The following is a 6,514-nucleotide window of genomic DNA, read 5'->3' as shown; positions in this document are numbered from 1 at the left end:
ATTTTCTGGCCAATAATACACACATAAAAATACATATCAAAAACATTGCTATTGGATCACATGTGTGGAAATGTCTGTTTCAAAGTCCACGAGTTTTTGTGTGTGTGCGTTGGAATGTCACGAGTCTATAAAGTCACGGGGAGTTCACGCTGAACTAGGGGGATTCCAGCCACACGGGCGCTGGTGAATTACCCCCGTAGGGAATAATTAACCAGAGCTGTCTTCCTAAGGACAAAGAAGATGTGTTTAACACCCTCGTGTTTCACTTAATGTGAAAAACAGCTGACCGGATGTCATAGTCATTGTTGCTACAAATCTTTTTAAACTTCAACACCTCCAGACTCTCTGTACAAAATGAAGTGTAGTACGAGGGGCTGGTTTTATTACCAGACTAACCCCCAGACTATCAGACTCATAAATATGCACTGACCCTATGGTAATTCAGTTATCAACATTAGGTGTTGTTAAATGTGAAATTATTTTGCACTGCAACTTCATATACTAAAATCATGAGTGTATACACTATATCAATGCAATATCTACTGAATGGATTGGCCCTCTGCATGGACTGTTGGACAGTTAGTAGATTGTCCTCACTCAATCGCTGGCTGTCAAAGTGGTGTCCCCAAAATAATATAGAATTCATAGACAATTGGAAAAGTTTTTGGGGCAGACCTGACCTGTTGAAAAGAGATGGTATTCATCCCTCCTGGGATGGTGCTCTTCTCTCTAGTAATATGGCACATAGTCTTAGAGCTCAAACATGCCAATCTGGGGCTCAGGTCAGGAAGCAGACAGACTGGCTAAACCGACCGTCTGCTAGCTGTCTCACGTCACCGACTCCGTATTACAAATATGTTAGACCTATCACTTCTGCCACCAAAGATTGCTTTATCAATAATCTTCCTGATCAGTTTCATCATCTCAGCATCCCAGATAGCTTAGAAGAACTAGATATTGCGACAGAAACTCTTAACTCTCTCTTTTCCAGCACTTTAGACACAGTTGCTCCTTTGAGCTTAAAGAAGATTAAAGAAAATAGTCAAACGCCGTGGTACAATGAGCACACTCGGGCCTTTGAGAGAGCAGCCAGAAAAATGGAGCGTTGCTGGAAGAAAACAAAACTAGAGGTATTTCGGATTTCATGGAAAGACAGTTCGATTGCATACAGAAAGGCCTTAAAAGCTGCTAGATCTGCTTATTTTTCAAACCTATTAGAAGAAAATAAACAAAACCCTAGGTATTTATTTGAAATTGTGGCTACACTAACGAAAAATAAATCTTCAACCCCAGACGTTTCCAAGCAGCACAGCAGTAATGACTTTATGAACTTCTTTACTAACAAGATTGATAATATCAGGGAGAAAATTATAACTATGCAACCTTCTACTACAGTATCGCATCAGGCAGTGCATTGTAGTGTCCTTGAAGAAAAATTCGATTCATTCATTGCTATAGGAGAGGAAGAATTTACTAAACTCGTTAAATCATCTAAATCGACAACATGTATGTTAGACCCTATACCGACTAAGCTACTGAAAAGAGATGCTTCCAGAGGTCATAGATTCTCTTCTTAATATCATTAATTTATCTTTGTCACTAGGATATGTACCTAAAACTTTTAAGATAGCTATGATTAAACTGCTTGTTAAAAAAACGCATAGTGATCCTACAGAATTAGTCAATTACAGGCCGATCTCGAATCTACCTTTTAGTTCAATTAGTTCATGCGTTCATGACCTCAAGGCTAGATTATTGTAATGCTCTACTGGGTGGTTGCCCTGCACGCTTAATAAACAAATTACAGCTGGTCCAAAACGCAGCAGCTCGAGTTCTTTCCAAAACCAGGAAGTATGACCATATTAGCCCGGTTCTGTCAACACTGCACTGGCTCCCTATTAAACATCGCATACATGTTAAAATATTGCTGATTACTCACAAAGCACTAAATGGTTTAGCTCCGCAGTACTTTAGCAAGCTCTTAACGCATTATAGTCCTTCACGTCTATTGCGATCTCAAAATTCCGGCCAGTTAATAATACCTAGAATATCAAAATCGACTGCTGGCAGTAGATCCTTTTCCTATTTAGCACCAAAACCTTGGAACAGTCTTCCTAACATTGTCCGGGAAGCAGACACACTCTGTCAGTTCAAAGCTAGATTAAAGACACATCTCTTTGACCTAGCATTCACATAATACATTATAGACTTCTATAATTCAATGTTAGGCTGCATAGATTAGGTCAGCTGGAACCGGGAACACTTCCCATAAATCCTGATGTACTCGTTACATCATAAGAAGAATGGCATCTACGCTAATTTTAGTGTCTTTGTTTATCCCGAGGTTTTCCGGCAGCCTGCCGGATCCAGGCCGTATCCAGATCTGACGAAGGACCTTCGCCTGGACCCGATGTCAACGCAGTGCTGAAGTGCCAACTAGTCTCTCCCTATGGAGGATCCCTTTACCACTCCAGATAAAGCATTGCCGTAAAATTCGTTTCGCGTACTTACCCCGAAGTGACACAATAAAATAAAAGTCTGTATCAAATTTATAAGGAAAGACCAGTACTTTGTTTAGGCTTGGTCTGTAGGGAATTACAAACCTGCGCACATATATTCAAACGCACATAACTATAGAACTAATTCTTATTCTCCTAAAAACTCTCCAGAATGCTGAAGTGGCACTGGTGAAAAACATCAACAAAAGTTGATAGTATTTAAATTAATATGAAAAAATGTTTTGAACATTTCAGTAAGGGTGGTGATAGGTTCAGAGTTGGAAACAGGACAGCAAGATCGTAGCCAGTGTCTAAAAGTATAATAAAGCTACATGCCAGATATCCACCACCAGTGTTTTCACAGCCTCATATCTCTCATCCCTGGGCCCGGTTTTTCAAAAGTAATCGACTAGGATTTTGGATAACGGATTGGATCAAATCTTGAAAATGGGTTTTTCAAAAGAAAAAACGGATTACATAATCGGATTAGATCACGTAATCCAATCTTGGTTTTGATCCGGATCAAACCTTTAGTTTGGGGTTTTCAGAACTTTTTTGTAAGATTTGGTCCACTTTGATCCAAAAAATCTGGATTAAACTGATCCCATCAGAAGGATGGATTCAGCGTGGATTTCATGCCCAAAATGTAATGAAAACTTTAAAAATGTATCAAATAATACTATATTTGGATCATGCAGTATCTTACAAGATATCCTATTTATTCATAAGGTTTTAATTTTATTTGTTCATCCGTCAGGCTACAGTGATTAGGTAGGCTTTAACGTATTCAGCCTTTCAGTATAGGCCTACAGCAAAGTAGAAAGAGTTTGGCCTCATAAAATAATCCCCCAAACAGCTGTCAAAATTGACCAAAAACAATAAATTTTATTCTGTCACTAATTGATATATATATTCATCACAATCGAAAATATTTTTGTTTTTAGAATATTTATTAGTGATGCATGCAATGATTACAGAATAACCAAAAAAATGCAAAGAATGGCAATCACTGATTTTTGAAATCCAAAACAAATCCAAATCAGAAATAGTGTCTAACTATTGCGTCCCTTGTTGCACGTCCTGTTTGCTCATTCTGGCAGAATGCAGGAGGTTGGTTAGGGTCTCCAAGGGGCTCAGGTGCATCATTGTCAGCACAGAGAGGGACATTGCGCTTAGTAGCGATGTTGTGCAGGACAATACAGGCAAGGGTTATGTTGCATGCTTTTTGTGGTTCCGCTCTCAGGTAGTTAAGGCATGCAAAGCGCCTCTTAAGAACTCCATTTAAATGCTCAATTGCACATCTTGCTCTGCAATGAGCAGTGTTGAAGCGTGCCTGCGCCGGTGTATTTGCTGTTAGAAAAGGAGTCATCAGCCATGGTAGGAGTGGGTAGGCACTGTCTCCTAATATTATGCCATCCGGTCGGTTGGTTTGGAGGTCTCTATATACACAGCAAAAACTCCAGTGTTAAATTAACACTCCTGGGAGTGTATATGAGTCCACACTCAAGAGTGTAAAGTGTTAAAATATGAGTGTTAAATTAACACTCAAGAGTGTTAAAGTTAATGAGATAATTAAGTAATTAATTTAGTGATGATTGAGCATTATTGAAGACACCTGATGTTAACAAGCAGAATCACTGAAGGAGAAAATCACAAATTGTAAGTTACCATTATGGAGATCAGTGTTTGCTTTACACTGCTTTACACAGTGTTTGCTTTTTGGGCTCTTGACCCTTATATGTTTACTTTAAATTGTGCTTGTCTGCTGTTATTGATTTATAACAGTCAGATGAACAAAGAGATAATGTGATCTGATGGTGTTGGTTATGTTTTGACATAATCATGTTGTGATCCGAAAAACGAAACTTATTGAGATAGTTTGGTTTAACTTGGTAACTACAGCAGCTCTGTGATTCTACAGCATATGATTTTCAGTATTTTTCATATAATCCAAAATATTTAATAAACATTATTCTGATCAAAAGACTTTCAAATGAATTTATTTAGAAACACAGACATCAATAATCAGCCTGTGAATCTCAACAATGGTGACAATAATAAAGCATGTTGCAGTGGCTGCCACCAATCACAACTCATTAATGGCTCCCATCATGCATTGCGGTGTGAATAAATTATGATCTGAATTGTCTATGATATTTACTTTTCCTAATTGAATATTCTGCTCGTCACCATTGTTGAGATGCATAGACTGAACCTTGACGTCTGTGTGCGCCTAAATGAAAGATTTTTTTTTTAAACAACTTTAAAAAAATCCTTTGTATTATGTCTACAATTCTGGATATTTATGCAGAATCACAGTTATTCTGTGATCAACAACATAAATCTACGTCAGAAATAAGGATCTTAATGAGTTCAGTGATCAAGTTCAAATGATGATTGTCATAATATAACCAACACCATCAGATCACTTTTTTTCCTTTGTTCAACTGGCGGTTATAACTCAGATACAGCAGCCAAACAAAATCTAAAGTAAACATATAAGGGTCAAGAGCCCAACTAAAACAAACACTGATCTCCATAATGGTAACTTACAATTTGTGATTTTCTCCTTCAGTGATTCTGCTTGTTAACATCAGGTGTCTTCAATAATGCTCAATCATCACTCAATCAATCACTTAATTATCTCATTAACTTTAACACTCTTGAGTGTTAATTTAACAATCATATTTTAACACTTTACACTCTTGAGTGTGGACTCATATACACTCCCAGGAGTGTTAATTTAACACTGGAGTTTTTGCTGTGTAGAGCGCTCTCCCTCAGGATGCATGCATCATGGACAGACCCAGGCCACTTGACATTGCAGTTGGTGATGATGAGGTCAGCATCACACACAAGTTGGACATTGATTCTGTGCCTCCCCTTTCTGTTTATAAACTCCCATTCATTCTCACGAGGTGCTTGTATATGCACATGTGTGCAGTCGATCCAATAGTATTGGGCATATTCCCCAAAAGAAAAAAGCTGCGCTTGGCCTGGGCAATCTGGTTGTCCTTTGGAAAAGAAACAAATTCATTGACCAGGCTGGCCAGTGCGATTGACACATCTCTCACCACATCACACACAGCTGATTTCACCACTCCCATATAGTCACCAACAACTTGATAGAAAGTCCCACATGCATAAAATCGGAGAGCAATGTGGATCTGGTCTTCCACAGACAGACCGTGACTCCTTTGGGCTCTGTGTTGAAGTTTTGGCCTGAGAAGGTTCACAAGGTACTCTATATCAGCCTTCCCAAAGCGAAACCGGACATACAGCTCCTCAGTGGTGTATTGCTCCAGTGGCTTGGTACGTTCAACATACACCCTTTGACGGTATCCTCTCCTGGCAAAGTGGTGGTGGCGGTGGACAACACCTGCCATTTCACTGTCTCTCTGTGAATCCTCTGAGAAAGGCTGATTTATATGGCTGTGTAGTTGGTCTTTTCAAACACACCTATTACAACTGATAAGTTTTGGCTTGTGTTCAATTGAGGCAATTGGACCCAAGGCCTATAATTGATGAACAATGTTCACTATAGTAAAGCAACGGAACCATGGACTCAAGAAGCTGTAACTTCACTGCTGCTGAAACCAATGCACTACTAGAGGGTGTTCGGTGCCATTATGGAACAATAGTGGGAAGTTTTAATTCTGCTAAGGATACCAACAAAAAGAAAAATAATGTTTGGATTTTAATCACAGAAAATGTGAATGCCATAGGGTCTGGCCAGAGGAGGACCACAGACCAAATCAAATTGTGGTGGAAGAATCTTAAGGCCAGGGCAACAAAGGACCATGCTGAAGCCAAAAACCCACAAACAGGCAACAAGCCATTTAAGAGGGGAGATTACACAGATGTGGTCCTCGACATCATTGGAGGTGAGAAGTCGCAAGCTCTCCATGGTATTCAAGGTGTTGTAGGGGATGGCGAGCCTTGGATTGAGGAGGAGGAGAAGAATCTGCCAGTTCCTCCTGAGGCTGATCCAGAGAGCGTATTTATATTGAATCTCA

At 39.3% G+C, this 6,514-nt stretch overlaps 1 pseudogene across 1 annotated transcript; it reads right to left on the bottom strand.

The window, feature by feature from the left end:
- Positions 1 to 5,195: 5,195 nt before the first annotated feature.
- Positions 5,196 to 5,884, bottom strand: LOC308706114 (putative nuclease HARBI1; annotated as a pseudogene). The gene has a single exon. The product of its transcript is annotated as a putative nuclease HARBI1 (transcript).
- Between the last annotated feature and the right edge of the window lie 630 nt (positions 5,885 to 6,514).

The sequence above is a fragment of the Scardinius erythrophthalmus genome (assembly GCF_964197995.2).
Source record: "Scardinius erythrophthalmus genome assembly, chromosome: 17".
Classification (NCBI taxonomy): domain Eukaryota; kingdom Metazoa; phylum Chordata; class Actinopteri; order Cypriniformes; family Leuciscidae; genus Scardinius; species Scardinius erythrophthalmus.
Note: the sequence above shows the minus strand (reverse complement) of the source record. Positions and strands in the feature narration are given on the sequence as shown.